Genomic DNA, 19,245 nt, shown 5'->3' on the forward strand with positions numbered 1-19,245 from the left:
AGGGGCACAGGCAGAGGGGAGTGGGGGTCTGGGGAGCTAGCGGACAGGGCGGGCGGGCCGGCTGCCTTCCCCTTTGCCCTTCGACCCAGGAAGCCGCTCACACCCAGCGGACTCGCTCGCGGGCTGCTGCCCAATCCCGGCTTCCCCCTCGGCGGACCGCTCCCCGACCCGACCGGCCGGCCCGGCTCCACCCGCACCCCAACTTCCCGCCCCGACGGCCAGGCAGAGGGGGCGGGCCTGAGCGGGCCCAAGGACACTTTCCACAGCAAGGGTCATTTGCTCCTTTCCCCCGAGTGGCTAATTTATTTCAGAGCTCGCGGAGGAGAGGGGCGGGCCCGGTCGGGAGGTGGAGAGGAGGAGCCGCCGAGCCCGGGGGAGTGGGGGCGGGGCGGGGCCGGAGCGGGGTGGAGAGGGCCCGAGAGGGGCGGGAGTTGGGGGAAGGGAGGGGCACCAGGGGAGGGAGGAGCGGGAGAAGGGGAGGGCAGCAAAGGCTGCGAGGGAGGGCGCTGGGGGCGGGCGAGGGGAGGCGGGGGTGGGGGTGGGGGTCCTGCCTGCGGGGGGAGCCGGGGCGGCCCCTTGTCCGGCCACCCCCACTGCCCAGTCCCGCTCCCGGCCGCGGCGGCCGCAGCAGTAGCGGCTCCAGGATGGTGAGCGCCGCTGCCCTCCAGCCCCGGCCTGTCGCCCCCGGCCCGCGCCCCGGTCCTGGGGCCGGACGCCCCCCGAGGCCGCGCACACTCACCTAGGATCGGCCGGGATGCCGAGGTACGGGGCGCGGGCCAGGCCCGGCAGGCGCGGGAGCGCGCGGCCGGCGGGGTCAGGGGTGGTGACCGTTCGGGCCGGGTGTCCGGAGCTTTGTCCGCGGGCGCGCGGCGGGGCGAGGGTCGGAGAGGGCGGGGGCTGCAGGTCGCGGGGTTCAACTAGGCGGGGGTCGAAGGGCAAGACCCGCGATAGACCCAGGAGGGTGCGTGGGAGCCGGGGGTCACTTCCCGGGGGAGGGCGCAGGCAGAGGAGGGGATCTCTCCGCCGCGACGGGCACCCTCTTTGCCGCCCCCTTGGTGCGGAGGTGGCAGCAATAGCGAGCTGCCGTCTCTGGGGGGAGCTTGCGGGATTGGGGGCAGGGAGCCAGGATTTGCGGGTTCGGGTCCCAGAAGGATCCTGTGTCCGGAGCCCGAGGGCCGGCCCGCAGGCCCCTCCCACTCCGTCAGGTCTTTGTCCAGCGGCCCGTGTGTGTGTGTGTGTGTGTGTGTGTGTGTGTGTGTGTGTGTGTGTGTGTGAGAGAGAGAGAGAGAGAGAGAGAGAGAGAGCGCGCGGGGGTGGGGGGTGGGGTTTGGGTTCCTGGCCCGGAGATTCCCCAGCATCGTGACGGGGCAGTGACAGGAGACGGAGGCCACTTCGGGCCCCGCGCCCCTAATGCCTAGCCCTTCCTTTCTTCTCCCCTGGCCCGGGAGAGCATAGACCCCATCTCAGAGTCAGGGTGTTGCAGGAAGCTGCTCTTACCTGCACCCATGGGCCACAGTCTACAAGGAGACCCACCTAGCTCCCAGCCCTCTAGACGGAGCCCCTGAAACTTCCCCACTCCACCAGCGCACTCTTGGTCTACACAGATTCCCTTGCTAGGAGCCCGCTCTATAAAGGGCCCTCCGCAGAGGGCTGGGCACACAGTAGGTGCTCAGCAAATGCAGGCCCCCTTGCCCGGCCCCTCCATCCCGGGTGCCCTTCCTGGGCGGAGGCGGCCTGGGCAGGGGTCTGCGCGAGGGAGAGTGTGAGCGGCCTGGAGCCTGCGCCCCGCGGCAGCCTGGAGCGCAGGGGTGGGTGGACGGGTGGGTGGGCTGTTAAAGGGACGGTCACTAAATCAGGATTAGGCCGTGGGGCTGTCAGGCTGCCTGGCCTGGTCTCCATGGATACCTAATTTGGAGGAGAATTGAGGACGGGAGAATGTTTGTGTTGTAGTCCGCACGGCTGCGGCGGCTGAGCCGTCTCCCGACTCCGGCCCTGCAGCGAGGACCCGGAACCCGGGTCCAATTCCATTCTGGGCTTCTGCGGCGGCAGCACTTCTCAGTTCTCGGGCCCAGAGCCTTCCTCGTGGATTCGTTAGAGTGGGCTGGCTGATGTTGGGGCCGGAAGGACTCTGACCATGCCCAGGGAGCCCTCGGACCTCCGGAACCCAACCTGAAACCCCTGTGCATCCGTCTGGACACGGCGGGGCCGGGGTTCCCCGAGCTTCTCTCGGGGAGCAAACGCCATCCTCTCTGTGCCTTAGCCCCAGAGGACGGACGCGCTAACTGGGTGCTGCGGATCTGCCGAACCCCAGCAGCCACACGGGTACCCCCGCGGCCGCCCGAGCTGCGGGGCAGGAGGCGGGGCCGGGCGTCCACGGGTGGGCGAGAAAGGGGCGGGGCTTGCTGGCCCCACGGTGCTGAATCGGGTGACAGGCCTCGTAAATCCCCCTTTCTCATATTTAACACCATTTCATTTATTTCCACTTGATTCCATTGGTGTCCGCTGCAGCCACCCTGGTAAGGAGTGACCCCTGTGCCCTCGCTGTAATGTCTTCTGGGGGAAGCCCACTTGGGCCAAAGGGAATTTAGCTACGTGAGGCAGTGGAGCTGCTCCCGGAGAGGCCCACAAGCCCCCATTCCTCAGGAGGACCCCATCTTCCGAGGAGAAGAAGCAGGGCTGAGAGACACGGGACGGCCTCTGAGGCCCTACGGGATTTCCTGGCCGTGGTATAAGGGTGGGCTGGGCCAAGCATCCTGGGAACGGACAATGCCAGTTCAGGGACGGGAGAGGTACCAGCGCCCAGTGTCTGGTTCCCAGAGCCCTTATTTGCTTTCCTCCTAGTCCTGGCCACAGCATTTTATGGAGCAGAATCCCCTCCCCTCCCCCACCTGGGCTGCAGCTTTATTGCTGAGGTCTCAGGCTCTCCACGCAATTTCACGCCTCTCTGCCTTTGCTCTTGCTGTTCCCTCAGCCAAATGCCTTCCCCATTGTCCCTGTCTTTCCACAACCTCCTCATTCTTCAAGGCCCAACTCGGGTGCCACACTTCCCCCATGTAGCTTCCCCAGAGCCCCCAGCTCTTGCTCCTCCCTCCATGTTCTCCTGGCCCTGCACCTGTGCCTCCCTTCAGCCTTGTGGCTTTGCCTTCTGGAGTATAGAAGTGGAGCATATACTTCCTTGCACCCTGCCCCCATGGGCCCGGTACGGGGGCTCAGCACCTTATGGGTACCCCATAAATATTTGTTGGCTGAATTAAAAGACTTTCATAAGGACAACCTGCAAAGCATAGAATCTGGACGTTTTTCAGGCAAATGGTTCTGTGCTCCTGGGTGGGTGGAGACCCCTGGGTGGGTCTTCTCTTCCCCTCATTGCTGACTCTCCCCCTCCCCCCAAGTTGGGGAGGACTTTGCCCCTTCCTTCCCCACAGACCAGCATTCTTTCCCTGCCATTATCATCCTGTTAAACAGAGAGGCCAGTCAGGATCCATATGGATCACATTAACAATTGCTTATTATCTGGGCCAAGACTGCCCCCACTCTCTACCCCAGCTCCTACTGCTGCAGTTGCTGGACCCTTAGGAGCCCAGTCTCCCTGCCTCCCCCTCCCCCACCATTGGTCAGCCAGGGAGGCCAGGAGACAGGCTGGTCTCCCTCACCCTCCCTGTGCCTTCTAGCAAAACTTTGCTTCTTCTTGACTTGGCTGGCAGTTAATGACTCCTTTACCCAATTTAACGAGAACCAGGTTCCCCACAGGAGCACAGCTCAGTAAGGATTCAGGGCTGCAGCAGGGGGAGGTGGACCCAAGGTCCAGGTGCACCTGTGGTCTGCAACAACCCTGCATTCCAGTTGACAGAGGCGAGCCCCACTAGGCTGACCATGGGGTATACTGGTGTCTTCTGCCACCTCAGCCCTGGGCTGGCCCTGCTGTCTTATGGGAGCTGGCAGGCTAGTGAGGAAGATCAAGACAGGAGAGACCCTGCAAGTGGGTCCAAGACTTGTGCTGAAATCAAAGAAGCAAGACATTTGGGAGTTTCCTGGGGCAGTAGCTGAGTGAGCCTTGAAGGTTGGGGAGTAGTTTATGTAGCCCAAGAATACTAGGCGTGGAAGAGGCCCAGTATGGGGGTCCATAACTTTTTGTATTTACAGACTCCCTCAAGGAAACAGCAAAAGTTGTCCCCAGAAAAGTGCACTTGCATCAGTTGACACCAGACTTTGCATTCTGCTTTGGAGGTTCTTGGAACACGCCGCCCCCCCCCCCCCCCCCCCCCCCGCCGGAGCCCGTGGGACCCTACACCTAGTCCACCTCCTTTGGAAGTGCTGAGGGCAGAGTTAGCCTGCAGCCCAGCACTCCTTCCTTCACATGCAGCACTGTTCCATGGCCTTATTACTGGCAGGTGAACAGGATGAGCTAAGGGACCAGGGGTAGTGGATCAAGGTGACAGGCCAGGCATTGAATGGGAAAGGTTCCCGCTGCCCAGGCCAGGATGTGGGTTCATTATCTCATCTCTGAGTGTGGCACCTGGAGAGACCATGTCCAGGGCTTATTTTGTCTTAGGATCCATTTGTCCCCAGGAACCAGGATGAGTGGCAGGGAAATCTAGCTTCTCCAAGCATTTCATAAATGTCTTGATAAATCATAGCTAACACTTATGCAGCACTTATTAAATATTCTATATGTCATCTGTGAAATGGGACCAAGAACTGTGCATACCTCATAAGCATTATTGTGAGGATCAAATGAGTCAGGAGTCTGGAGCTGGGATTAATCAGGGATTGATAAGAAGATGTGACAAAGAGGCTGCATTTTGCTCTCACAAACCTATCTGGAGCACCAGCTGTGTCCAGCACTATGCAGGGTGCTGGGTGTACCACAGCCAGGCTCCGAAGAGCTCCCAGCTTGAGTTGGGGATTCCTGGGCACCTGTGTACCAGGCCATGAGCTGGGCCTTCACACCTCAGTTCTCCTGTGACAACCCTCCGTTTCTCCTGTGGCCAGGGAGGATCAGAGCACATCCCTAGCCCTGGCATTGATGGCTTTGTCACAGACACCTAGTGTAGCTCATGACCACACTCACTGCACACTCAGCAGGGCCTGTGCCAGGCCCCGGGTATTTTATCCAGGCAACCATTCATCCAACAACCATTCTTTTTGGATGTGGTCCCAATTCAAGGAGCTTACAAGGCAGTTGGGGACCAAGAAGAGGCAAAGGGACAGGCTATGCTTTCAGGGTCACTCTCCTTGTACTCCCTGTGTAGAAGGGAGCCACTGAAGGGGTGTGGGCTGGGGGTGACCTGCTCAGAGCTGTGGAATGGGCACAGGATGACTTGGAGAGGAGATACTTAGGGAAAAGACCAGTACTTAACAGCAGGGCATTGCATCACCAGTGGAGTTTCAGAGACTGAGTTTCCCCAGGGGTAGGCTGTTCATAGGCAACAGAGACCCTAATTCAGTGAATTAGTGGGAAACTGGGAGAGTCTAGTTGCTGCTGTCTGGCCTATTTGGCCCTTGGATCCTCAAGAGTCCGGGGTGTTTGTTCTTTTTTTCCAAGCCAGTGGGGAAAGAAAAACTGGTGAGATTCAGGTTCTACCGAAAAGAGCACCCTGTCCCCTTCATGTGGTTCTGCCCTGCCCCTACCCAGTCTGCCTCTGGTTTCCCTGGGAACTCTGGCCACCAGAGGAAATCACCCCTTCACTCAGCTCCTCAGAGAGACAGCATTCATTAGTGGCCAGACCCTCACTTCTCTAAAAAGGGGATCCTTTTCTAGACAGACTGAGTCCTGTGTGGGATGCCATTCCTATGTCACCATCTTTCACATTGTAGTCTTCTTCAGGCTGAAGTTTTAGGGTCGAGCTGCCTGCCTCTTTGGGTTGGGGAGGGCAGCTGGAGGACTGGGAGGTGGTCAGTTCAGTGTGGGACTTGGGTTTACAGTGCCTGTTAGACATGCAAATGGAGATATCCCAGAAACACTGCAGAGAGGAGGGGAAGAGTCCTTCCCCAGAGAGCCCCTCCCAGTAGAGCTAGCTGCTTCTGCCAAATGCCTGTTCTGATCGGACACTCATGGCCAGCGACAACCCACATGTTGACAGACAGCTAACATTAAGCCAAACATCTTTTTAAAAATATATATTTTGATTTCAGAGAGGAAGGGAGAGGGAGAGAGAGATGGAAACATCAATGATGAGAGAGAATCATTGATTGGCTGCCTCCTGCACACCCCCTATTGGGGATTGAGCCCGCAACCACAACCTGGGCATGTACCCTTGACCGGAATCAAACCAAGGACCCTTCAGTCCACAGGCCGAAGCTCTATCCACTGAGCCAAACTGGCTAGGGTCAAACATCTTTCATGAAGGGTTCACCTCATTCGAGGAGGGGGAGGAACAGTGGGCTGCAACGAGCTGCACAGTCTGCCACCCGACAGTCATTCAGGTGTTCGATTGTCAGGAGTCTCTCCTTCCCAGTAAACACTACCCATTCCCCTAGCCCTGGTCTGTGTGCAGCTGGCCGCCCTGACTCCCTGATCAGTTTCCTGGTTTGCAACGTGGGAGTAATAGTTGCACCTGCTGCCAGGGTTATTGTGAGGATTAAATGAACTAATGTGTGTCAAGCACTTAGCGCAGTGCTTGGCATGTGTGTTGGGATCTGTACAGCAGCAGAAGGAAAGGGTTGCTGTGGTTGTTCAGACTTTGCCTAGCACTCTCCCCGCAAGTTCTCAGTCTCTCTCTGTTCCTGTGGCCCTGCAGGTGTGGGGGGGCCACCCCCTTGAGGACAACCCTGCCCACTCACACCCAGGTAGACCGGCCAGGCTGCATAGCTGGAGTTACTCAGCTCAGCACCCCAGGGCTGGGAAGGGTGGAGGAGGGGCCAGAGGCACCACTGGGAGAGCCTGGGTGGGCTGCCTGGGCCTGCTTCCTTCCTTCTGCTCAGGCCCGGCCCTGCAGGGGTGTATCTCACAGACCTCTAGGCACTGGGAGGGGAGCATAGTGGGGCCCCGGAACATAGGATCACCTAGACTTTAAAGCTTATGTATTTTGGAGGTCACATGCTATCTAAATGGATTCAATTCAACCTTGGATCCTAAACCTGGCTTGGTGGGTGGGGGGATGGGACTCTAGTCTCTTGGGCTGAGACATGTGGTCCATGACCCCTGATGAGTTCATGAATAGAATTGTATTTCAATGCTATTAATTCCCTCTGTGGCCCCATGTATTTTTAAATTTCTTCCCCCAGCTTTACTGAGGTATAATTGACAAAGTAGTCCTGTGCATTTAAGTGTACAACATAATGATTTAATATTTATATATTTGCAAAGTGATCACCACAAGAAATCTAGTTAACGCCTCTCACCATACATAGCTATATTTTTTCCGTTGTATTTTTATCTTATGCATTGAAAAAAAGTATTTTTGAGAACAGACAGCATATTTACCAGACTGAAAAGGGGGCATATGGCTGAAAACTGGTAAATAGCCCTGAGCTCAGCCTCCATCCCACACCCATGCAGGGCCGAGACCCCGGGGACTCGGAGACGGGCACTGAGAGGCCTTACCCAGCCCCGGAGAGCGGTGGTGCCTGAGTTGGCGATAACCACAGCCTTCTCTACCTGCGGCCTGCTTGGCTTGAATCCTCAAGGCCCTGGGAGCCTTGTGCATAGCCGTCACTGTCTCCACATGAGGTGGGAAGCCAGGGAGGGGTTGGCTGCAGCCAGGGCAAAGCACAGGGTTCATCTGCAAATTTGCCTCAATGCCTTGATGAAAAAGCGCCTCAATGAAAAAGTAAATCATCTTTAAAAATTACTTATTATAAGTAATTCCTATAGTAAGAAAATACTCCAAAGGCCCTGCTCTTACCACTGTTGCATCAGGGAAAGTTTTCTGAGGGAGGGGACTTTGGGAGGGTAAAGGACATGGCGGAAAGGGAGCAAGAAGGGGCTGCTAGGCTAGAGAACTGCTGTGCAAAGGCCCAGGGGCAGGGGTGTTGGAGCAGGAAAGGTGACCAACTCTTAAATAAGGCCTTTGAGTGGCAGGAGTGGCAGGACAGATGTGCAGGGGACCAGTTGAGGCACCCAAGCGGGAGCCAGCAGTAGTGTCAGAGTCAAAGTGGCCTAATAGTCTGGGAGCACCCCAGCTGTAGTACCAGGAAGGCAGCCTTCTAGGCAGAGGGACCAGCAGAGCAAAGGCCTGGAAGTGTGAACATGTATGGCCTGGAAAAATGGACCACTGTGGCTGGAGGGGCTAGAGGAGACCAGACTGGCAGGATCCAAGGCTGGAAGGAAGGAGAAACTGACTCACCGCTGGTGCCAGGCTAAGGGGTTTGGTGTCCACTCCATAGTAAGTGGGGGTTGAATGTGTTTTAGATAGAAGGACCATCCTGGCAGCCATTCAGAGAAGGACTAGGAGGGCAGACACTGAGGTCAGATGCTGGGCCAGCTGTGGTGGGGGAGGTGAGAAGTGTGGGTCATTTCAGAGAGGGTGTCAAGGGGACTCAGTGACCAGCTGGATGGGTGGAGGCTGCAAGAGTGGAGACACAGGGCCTCCATGGTTTCCAGCTGGTGAAGGACAGACTCTGGAGAGAGAAGGCAGAGATGTTTTCCCTGGGGAGTCTGAGGTCTTAGTGGGCCTCCAGGGGGTCCTGTAGTCTTACCTAGATCCCTAAATCTGCCCCCTGAAGTTCCCAGGGACCAAGAAAAGTGTGGCTCAGCATGAAGTTGGTGTGGTGGGCTCTCCAGAGGGACCGGAACGGCATGTGACCTTGCCTGGGCAATTTCTAAGAGGCAGAAGTTTGGGGGTGGGGTGGGCATGTCAAGGTCCCAGGGCTCCTCCCTCTGTTGTCAGAGGAGGGGCTGGTGAGAGATGCCTCGGACACATTCAGAGGGGCCAGGTGTCAGGCTAAGGCGTTTTGGGATTCAGTGATGGAGCTCAGTTCGCCCCACAGCCTCTGCAGACCCACCTGACAGTCAGCCAGTCAGGGGTGTGACTGGGACCTCACTCCCTCAGCACAGGGCTCTCTAATCTGTGCTCAGCAGGCAACTGGTTCTCTTCTCTCCTTGAGTCCCTCAAGCCCATTGGATGTTTTTGGCATCAGAAAGCATCCTCCTTTCTCTGCCCCCTCTCGACCCCTCCCCTCCCACACTCTTTCCAAGGCTGAAGCTCCTAGCCAGCCCTCTAAGAAGCCGAGTCAGTGTCCTGCCCCAGCCCCTGGCCCCGCTCCAGCCAGTGTTGACAATTCGACCCTTCCTTCAGTGCCCTCACACCAGCCTGAGGGAGCTGCCACGCCCTCCTGCTTCTCATTGGAAGAAGCAGAGATTGAGACCCCAACCACATCTCAGAGGCTGACTCACTCCTGCACCATCTGAGCCACAGGAGGGAGGTGGGGCTGTGAGCTGCACATGGATGCCCTGGGTTCGCTAATGTGGCATCAGGGGCCCCAAGCCCTGAGTTAGTTTTTTAAAAATGTATATGTATTTTTTTTAATGATTTCAGAGAGGGAGAGAGAGATAGAAATATCAATGATGAGAGACAATCATTGAATGGCTGCCTCCTGCATGCCTCACACTGGGGATGGAGCCCACAACCGGGGCATGTGCCCTGACTGGGAATCAAACCGTGACCTGATTCATAGGTCGACACTCAACTGGGTCAGTCTTTCAGGCTAGCCTTCAGACACCTGCCTAACTCAAGTCGCTAATGGTCCAGTCTGCATTTGTGGGTCCCTGGGAGCAGCCAGTGAAGGTGAGGAAAAGGGAGAAGGGAAGGAGTGTGCCCTGCTGTAGAATGGGCCTGCACACAATACCTGCTTAGCAGCCTGTGGTGGGGACTGAGTGACATGGAGAACAAGCCCAACCCAGCATGCAGTGGCCTCCCCAGGAGATAACAGCCCAGCCTTCCAAGCCCTCTGGAATGCACAGACATAGGGTGACCCCTCCCTCCTTTTCTGTCCCTCTCAGGGCCCAGGAGTTGAATCTATCCTTAACCTGCTCCACCTAAGCTCAAGTAGTGAGAAGAGGGTGTGCAGGGTGGGCAGTTCCCAGCCTCAAAGACTCCCTTAACTTGGCTTCAGTTAAAACTTGTACTTGCTCCGTATAGCTGGTCTCAAGCAGGCATTGTGGAGAAGCAAATCAGCCTTACTGGCCCTTCATGGAGGGATGAGTGCCTGGTAGCCTCAATGAAAACTTGTATTTTCGGTAGCCTGGAACCTCTCAGAGGTACTGTTGGTTTAAAAGAGGAAGCCTTTTTAAATATATATATATATTTCAGAAAGGAAAGGAGAGAGAGAGAGAGAGAGAGAGAGAGAGAGAGAGAGAGAGACTTCAATGATGAGAATCATTGATCAGCTGCCTCCTGCGTGCTCCCCACTGGGGATTGAGCCCACAACCAGGCCATGTGTCCTTGCCCTTGATCAGAATCTTACCGGGGACCCTTCAGTCCTCAGGCCGATGCTCTATCCACTGAGCCAAACCAGCTAGGGCAAAAGAGGATGCTTTTTAACCAGAATGGTTTTCAGTTGCTGAAATTCCTGCAGCCTGAATAAGTGAAGGGAACAAAATTTAGGCAGGTGAAGACAGAGTGTGTTTTCTTCTGGGGGAAAAGGGGATAACTGGGCGAGTTCTCCCTTCCTGGTGTCCAGCCTGGGGGAGGGAGGTCCGGCACAGAAAGGGACTCAGAGCAGCCCTCAGCTGCCCATCAGGAGGGGCAAGGGAAACCTGGAGGAACTGTTGGGAAGACGGGTGGGTGGGAGTAGGATTCAGAGCTGGAAAAGTGATTAGTGGTGTTGATGAGGCTGAAGTCAGCTCTGGTAGCCCCCGGGCAGCACAGGAGAGAAAAGGAGCTGTTATTCCCAGAGGACAGACAAAGGTGGCTGCCCGGTGGGCCACCCCAAAAGGCAGCCTGATCAGAGGGGGTACAGGCAGTTCCCTAAGCCCTGGGGATGGATGCCCCTCCCAGGGATTCGGGATAGGATCGTGTCCACAGGACCTTCTGCAAAAGTAGGGGAAGCCCAGGAACAACCCCCACCTCTGGGGTGGTAGAGGGGCCGTTTGATCAGCGAGTGTGTAAATTGGGATTTTATGGATCGCTTATTCGCTGCTGGAGCCCAGGCCCCCAAATTCCTCTGTGCCCCAGAATGCTTAATCTAGTCCTGAACTTTCCCCTGGGCGGGAAGGGAGGCCGGCTCTCCACAGGCCCCAGTCCTCCTGCTGTGTCTCCCCCCAGGCCCCAGGCTTTGTCACTGCAGGTTGAGCACTTCAAATGTGCAAATACACTCCCTGGGGGCCACTGGGCAGTGGGACTTACCCTTCAGTGCTGTGATTGGCGGGTGGTTCAAGGCAGCAGCGTGTGTGTGTGTGTGTGTGTGTGTGTGTGTGTGTGTGTGTGTGTGTATGCCTGTTTGGGGGAGGGAGTTAGCGGGTGTCCACCCTGCGCAGACCACTGGGCAGAGACAAAGAATCTTCATCGACCCTGGAACAAGGATTAACACCAGAACAAACCTCGTCCCTACCTGGTCAAGCTGGTTAGGGAGCCTACCTGTCCATCTTTACATCCTCTTATTATATCTTGACATGGCGGGGACCTACTCAGTGTGTGTTGAAAGGATGGATGGATGAGTGGCCACATGAGTGGCTGCACTTTTAACTGCGGTTGTGTCTGCTCGAATAATCCAGCACCTACGCATTCCTAAATCCTAAGAGGCCCCTCCTCCCCTCACTGAGATTTGCTTTTAGCCCAAGCCTGGCTGACACAAGGCCGGACATGAGGGACTGGCCAGGCCTCGGGGGACACAGCTGTGACCCCCGGACTCTGTTGCCACTTGAGAGTGCTTTCACTGTGGTCACGTTTCTCCCTGCCAGCCCCCATCTGTCCTTGGGACTTGATGAGGATGAGGATGGTAAACCAGGGGGGATGGGTGTTGAGTGGCTGGTGGGGAGGGAAGGAAGCACAGCCCAAAGGGCCAGATGACAAACAGCCCTGTCCTACCGTCCTCTGCTCCTCTTCAGCCCGCCCCGCTCCTCCCTGCGGCAGGCAGGACAGGCTGGGCTGGTGGGGAGCCCTGCCTCCCTCCTTCCTGGGGAAGCTGGAGCCTAAGCTCACCATTTAACTGACTAGGAGTGTGAGTCCTAGGGAGGTCTACCCAGCGATCCTAAGAAGTGAGACTCCACCTACAGGAGAAAGCGCAGAGGTTCCCGTTGTGGCGGGAAGCACCCTGGCTGCAAACCTAGTGCTGGCCAGGATAGAGCTCTGTCCAGTAGGGCTTTCTGAGAGGTGGGAATGTTGTGAGTCTGCGATGCCCAGTCCAGCAGCCACTACCACACATGACTGCTGGGCGCTCAGAGTGTGGTTAGTGCTATTGAGGAACTGGAATGTTAATGTAATTTATCTTTAATGATATTTAATAATAATTTAAATTGTAAAATAACTAACACACTTTAGTGAATTTAAGTTTAAGTAGCCACCTGTGGCCAGCAGCTGCGATTTGGACAGCATAGGATCAGAGTCTGTGTTGAGAGATAGAACCAAACGCTTGGGTGCAAACCCCTTTCTGGCTGTGTGACCTTGGTCAGGGCTCTTCCCAGAATGGGTGCTCCCTCCCCAGTCTGTCAGACCACCCAGCCCCAGTGTGGACATATGCAGTTAGGGGATCATCTGCTCCTGTGGGTGGCTGAGCTACTCTTAAGTGGTCCCAGGCCACAAGGGGCCAAACACCCAGGGACAGACCTACAGCTCAGGGTGGGAAAGGAGCGGCTGTATGGAGCTCTAGACTTTGCAGCATCTTAGGAACTTCCAGGGGGTTGCCACTCCTAGAAGGCTTCCTGGAAGAGGGGCTGAAGGCACGCCTGGGCTGGGAGCTGTGCCTGAGAGCTGAGCTCCGGGACAGCCAGGTGCTTGGCGCCTAGGCAGCTTGACCAAGGCTGGCAGAATGTTCTAAGAGTCCCAGCGTCCCCTCTTACCAGGTGTCAGGAACCTCGGAGGATCACTCCCCCTCTTTGAGCCTCCATTTCCTCTTCTGTAAAATGGGGGGAAAATGAGAATCTGGCAGGGAAGCTGTGACAGTGAAACTGAATGGCAGCCATGAAAGTTCTTTGTAAACACTAGTAGGCTGAGGGAGAGGGAAGGCTTATCCTCAAGGGTGCTGGGCCCCTGGACTGGCCTGGCCTCTCAGGAGGACAACAGATGGTCACAGCCTGTCTGTGGCCCTGACCTCGGACACAGGCAGGGATTTCTGCACTCTCCCCTCCCCCAGCGTGTGTGCACACAGCCCAGATGGGGGCCACTTGGCCAGCCTCAGTCAGGCTGACCTCCTGCTGTTTGGCATTTGACATATGAAGAGTCCAGGCCCAGAGCACCCCCCCACACACCCCCATCCCAGAGAGGAGCCAGACTGGCGGGGCGGCCTCTCTACCTTGAGGAAGCAGGATCCCAAGGGCCCTGATCTCTTTACCATGTGTCCGGTAGCCTTTGATGGGAATTCCATTGCCCCTTTTGTCCTCTCCCAGAGGCCTGGCTGGGGGAAGAGAGGAGGAAGATTAAAAAAGAAAGAAAGAAAGAAAAGGCTAGCTGGGGTGGCTGGTGGCTGGGCTGGGTGCCCTTCAGCTGCAGGTACCCTTACCCTATCCACCAGAGATAACCTGGCTTTGCCTTTTGCCACCCTCACCATCTCATTGGGCTCAAATATAGTCACCCTAACTTTTTTAAAAAAATTTGAACACAGAGGCAATTTCAAGCCTCTTTGCCCATTAGCCATCTAGCCATCCTTCCGTTACACAGGTCTATTAAGGACTTACTGTGTGCCAGGCACTGTCCTAGGTGCTTGAACTATGACAGTGAACAAAACAAAGTCCCTGCTCTCATTGGGTACAAGAAAATAGAGTAACAGGTAGCTCAGCTTACGACGAGTGCTACAGAGACCATGAGGTTGAGGGGACAGTGAGGTGGCAGTGAGCAGAGACCTGAAGTAAGTGAGGGTGTGTGTGAGCCATACGGAGACCTGGGGAAAGAGTGTTGAAGGCACCGAGCACAGCAAGGTCAAGGGCCCCAAGGTGGGAGCAGGCTGGGTGTGGGGGTTACCGGGGAGGCCAGCACGGCGGGCGGAGGCCCAGAGTGAATGGGAAGCAGAGCTTTAGGACCTGCTAGGCCACAGGGAGGACTTTGGCTTTCCTTCTGGATGAGAAAGGAGCCATTGGAAATTTCTAGGTAGAAGAACGACAGGATCAGACATGTTTTCTAGGTGGCTGCTGTGTTGAGAATAGAGTGGGGACAAGGGTAGAAATGGGAGGTGAGATAGGAGACCACTGCAGTCATCCAGGTGAGAGAGGTCGCTGGAGGTGGTGAGACGTGGGTGCAGTTTGGATAGATTTTGAAGCCAGATTCGTTGGCCTGAGGAGAGTTAGAGATGACCCAAGGTTTCTGGCCTGAACAGCTAGGAAGGCTGGAGTTGCCATTTCCTGAGATGGGAAGCTGGGGAGTGGGGGAGGTGGCAGTGGTGAGGAAGTCAGAAATTTGATTTTTGGAGATGTCAGTTATATGCCAGTTAAATATTGGAGTGGAGGTGTCAGTAAGAAGGTTGGATGCACCAGTGGGGAGTGCATGACAGAAAACCAGGCTGGAGAACCATGTTCAGGAAACCTCAATGCATAGACGATGGTCAAGGCCATAAGACTGGATGGGGCCTCTCAGGAATTAATGTGGAGAGAAGGACCCACAGACTGAACCCCGGGCTCTGCGAGGCTGGGGTGGGGGTGAAGGGGGGCATGGCAGAGGCTGAAGAGGAGAGGGGCAGGGAGCCCAGTGTGGATGTTTCAGAAAGGAGGGTTGTCGGCTGAGGCTGATGCTGCTGAGCTAGGCCACTGAGAACTGACCATCCGATTTAACAACGTGGTCACACCCACACGGCACGCAGGTGGCTGGCGTGCCCAGTGAGAAAGGCTGTTTGGGAGGGGAGGCATCAGGAATAGCAGTGTAGGTATCTTTCAAACTGTTTTTTGTTTTGTTTATTTGTTTGTTTTTTGTTAAAAAGCAAGCAAAGAGCAAAAGGATGTAGTTGGAGGGGGATCAAGAGATTGTTTTGAACATTCCCCGCCCCCCTCAGGTGGGAGAATAGCAACATGTTTGTGGGCTGTTGAGAATGAAGAATAGGGGAAATGGATCATGCAGGAGCAGGGAGAATTGAGGGAACAACATCCTTGAATGTTGAAAGGGGATTGAATCAGTGCAAAGAGGAAGAACACCCCTGTTCTTGCTGTCAGGAGGGACTTTCTCCAGCTTCCCCAGGACAGCAAGGCTTCGTTTAGGGCTGGGAGGATGCATAAAGGAGCAGGGATCGCCAGGGGCCTTGAAGGATGGGAGTTAGTTGGGAGAGGGAGGGCACTTCCAGTGGGGAGGGACCTTGTGAGCACAGGCATGGAGGCCCGAATGAGCAGGGCTGGATTTTTCCTAGATTTCTTCAGGGCCTGTGCATGGAGAGGAACGCTGGCTGCATTTCATTATTGGAGGGATCAGAGAAGCCTGGGACTTCCTGCCCCAAGACACAAAGAGAATTAGCCCAACACCTGTCCTGACCGTTCCCACTCCTTGGAGCTCATAGCATGCACCCCTTCCTCCCCCCAGTAGGTGCTTCCTCACCTTCCTAAGCCCCTCCCCTCCCCCTCCCCAGCTCCAGGCTCACCATTTCTCCATCCAAGGAGTATAGGGACATGGAAGAATGGGTTCAGATTCTTGTGCATGGACCCCTGCTCTACTTAGGGGTCTGCTCCGCTATCTGTATCCTTGCCTTACCACAGTCTGTAGACGTGGGGAAAACACTGCTCAGAGGGAGGAGGCCCCCATCTGGACCCTGGGCAAGCCACACCTCTTCTCTGGGACTCAGTTTTATCATCTGTAAATAGTATCGACTGAGGTGGGGTGTTGTGGGCAATGAGTGAGTGATGACATGGATGTGCCAGCACTCCCTGCTCAGCTCTGGTCCTTTGCCTTCACTTCAAGTCCATGAATATACCCCAATGCTTTCCACCCCAAGACACCCATTTTAGGTGCTATCCTGATCCCCCCTCCAAAAATAGCATCCACTGAGAACTACTGAACTCATTCTTTTCTTTTTCTTTCCCTCCCTCACTTTCTCCTCCCTTCCCTCTCTCCTTGACGACTTACGTCTTATCTTCTGTTACACAATAGAGTCTGTGAGGACAGTTCGAAGTTTGACCCAATCCTGCATCTCTAACACTCGGCACTCAGCACTCGGGTGCTGGCTAGGAATGGGACAGGGTGCCTGCAGAAACAGGCTGCAGCCCTTGCAGTGAGTTTGCAGCTGCCTCTCTGGCCTTCTTTGTTAATCCCCTAAACATTCATGTTAGGCCAGTACCAGGCCCAGAAGGCCCCCCAGGCAGGGTTGTGCAGGCCCAGCGGGCTGCGCTGTCCTGAACTGGGGGAAGAGCTTCCTGTGTGGTGGGTGCTAGGGCTGTGGCAGGTGACTGGTCCTGAGGAGTCCTTTTGTCACTCCTCCCCCTCCTCTTGCAGGGCAGGGCCCAGCGGATGCGGGAACAGTTGTGAGCACTAGACAAAAAGCCTGGGACAAAAGGCCTGTGGGAGCCGCAGTGAATAGATTAATGAGATTTCCATATGAGGGCCAACAATGGGATTCTCCACTCCAGCCCCTTTGTTCCTGGCTGAGATAATGGAGCCCTGGGGAGCTTGCCCAAGAGGGGGCTGCAGCAGCCCCTTCTTCTCACTGGCCTGGAGCCGCCAGGCAGCTGCCCCTCCTTCCCTGCCCCGCCCCCAGCCCTGCTCGGTCCAATCCCCTCCCTCCCGGTGGGTAATGGAATTCTGAATCATAGAATTTCTGTAAGCTGTGGAAGGGGGGGTTAGGAGGCAAGGGGTGGTAGGGGCCTCCTTAGAGAGTTGGAGGGGGTGTTGGCACTGCATGGTTGGGGTCTCTTACTGCTGCATCAAGTATAAAGTCTACTTTGAAAGGTTCCTAGTGAGAGAAAAGTTCGCAGTCCACCATCTATACCAGCTGTCTCACTTGACAACTGAAGAAAGTGAAGCTTATAGAGATTAGGCGTCTTGAACATGGCCACAGTGACAGCTCAGGGGGTTTGCTGCCCTGGGGTGTCAGAGTGAGGGTGGAGGAGGAGTGTGTGAGAGAAAAACAGTCTCTTGATGCTCACACTACACTGCTTCACTTCTGACACCAGATGTGTGGGTTTCCACACCAGCCAATTCTGCAACACCAGCTGGGTGTCCTACAAATTTAGCTAAATTCTGACACTATTTACCTGGAGATAGCATCAGATCCCATAGGCCCGTGGTCGGCAAACCGTGGCTCGCGAGCCACATGCGGCTCTTTGGCCCCTTGAGTGTGGCTCTTCCACAAAATACCACGGCCTGGGCGAGTCTATTTTGAAGAAGTGGCATTAGAAGAAGTTTAAGTTTAAAAAATTTGGCTCTCAAAAGAAATTTCAATCGTTGTACTGTTGATATTTGGCTCTGTTGACTAATGAGTTTGCTGACCACTGCCATAGGCTAAGGGCTCCTTCCCACAAGACTGCCCCAGTTCAGATGGTAATCACAAGTTGGGATTGTCACCTGTGCTTCTGACCCATGGACTATAAATTGGAGATTCCCACGCCCCTCTCTTTGGGTTCCATTCATTTGCTAGAGTGGCTCACAGAACTCAAGAAACCAGTTTACTTACTAGATTATCAGTTTGTTATAAAAGACTATAATGCAGGTACAGCCAGATGGAAGAGATGCATAGGGCAGGGTATGTGGGAAGGACTGCAGAGCGTCCGTCCTCTCCCAGAGCACCACCTCCCAGCACCTCCACATGTTCACCAACCCAGAACCTCTCTGAACCCCATCCCTCGTATTTTTGTGGAGGCTTCATTACGTAGGCATGATCGACTAAATCCCTGGCCATTGGCGATGGAGCTGGGCCTCCAGCACCTCTCCTTCCCCAGGAGGTGGGGGTGGGCTGGGGCTGAAAGTTCCCCATCTGTAGGTTAACTATAGGAGCTTCCCATTGCCTGTCAGGCCCAATGCATGGAGTGCCCTCCCTCGGCCCATGGGGACTGGAGAGGTCCATGGGGCTGAAGTCGGTGCACTGAGTTCTGGCCATTTGTGAAGCTGAATCGCTTCTCATTGATCCCAGAAGACTTCCTAAAAATGAGGGGTGAGGGTGTAAGGAGTTTTTCACTTACTCGTCCATCTAGTAATTCCTTCTGTTACTATTTACTGCTCGCCTGAGTTTGAGGGTCTGCACTCCGTCGGTGGAGTCAAGTGGATCAGCCTCTTCTGTGTAGAAGGGCACGTGGCCTTCAAGGGTCTGCAGAGAAAGAGCTGCTTCAGAGTCTGACCTTGCTCCCCAAAGGGTGCAGTTGCAGAAAGTTACCTTTTCTCCAGAGTCCAGCCACCACCAGGGAAGTCCCAGACCCCGATGAGGAACTGTCTGCCCGGCCCAGGGGGGTGAATAACTATCAGATGGCAAGTCTGCAGGGAAAGGGACAGCTCTACTGGGCTGTTTTGCCATGAGAAGACACAAATGCTCCTTCCTGGGGGCCACAGGCATCTGGGACCCCTTCCTCTCCCCAGTAGGTACTTCCCACTGCGGGTCCGAAGGGTAACTATATAGCATTTCAGGCATAGCCACAGTCCCAGGCAAAGACAGACACATGTCTCCATAGGGCCACGGAAACGATGTAGGCCAGATCCTGGCCTCTGGCTCTTCCCTGGCTGTGAGTACCCGAGGGCTGGACCAGGGAGGTAGTACAGCCAAGAGATAGGGCCTGGGTGTGGGGCAGGGAAACAGCATGCTCTACCCTAACCTCTCTGAGTCGGGGGGAGGGGAGGAAGGCAAGGGGGGAGGCTGGTTGTGTCAGAAAGCACCCAGATGAGTTTGCATTTAAGCCCCAGAGAGATGAGACGGAGTATATATGTGACAGGCACAGACATACACATGTGCCTGCAGCTGCGCACACCTCTGCACAGTATGGGTGGTGTAGGCGTGAATGCTGGAGTGTGCCAGGCTCGTGCGGGCCAGCATTCTCAGCCTGGGTGCAGGATGGCAGTCTCACCTTCTCAAACTTCTGTCTTCTCCCCTTCCTTGGGCAGGGGCATTCTGGCCAGACCTTTGTTCTTCCCCTGGAAGAGGTGAGAGGAAGTCTTGAGAGCTTTGTGACTGAGTTTAGAAGTTGCTGACTGGCCCTCTGCTCCCCAGTCAAACCATTAAAAGATCTCTAACAGAGGCCAGATCACTGCATTT

At 55.7% G+C, this 19,245-nt stretch overlaps 1 protein-coding gene across 1 annotated transcript in view; it reads left to right on the forward strand.

The window, feature by feature from the left end:
- The first annotated feature begins 615 nt into the window (after positions 1-615).
- Positions 616-19,245, forward strand: part of FIGNL2 (fidgetin like 2) — a 29,328-nt gene continuing 10,698 nt past the window's right edge. The window contains exon 1 of the mRNA XM_080660824.1: positions 616-762. The gene's annotated coding sequence lies outside the window, so the exon portion shown is untranslated. The remainder of the gene's footprint in view (positions 763-19,245) is intronic.

Source organism: Plecotus auritus, assembly GCF_963455305.1.
Source record: "Plecotus auritus genome assembly, chromosome: 3".
NCBI classification, from domain to species: domain Eukaryota; kingdom Metazoa; phylum Chordata; class Mammalia; order Chiroptera; family Vespertilionidae; genus Plecotus; species Plecotus auritus.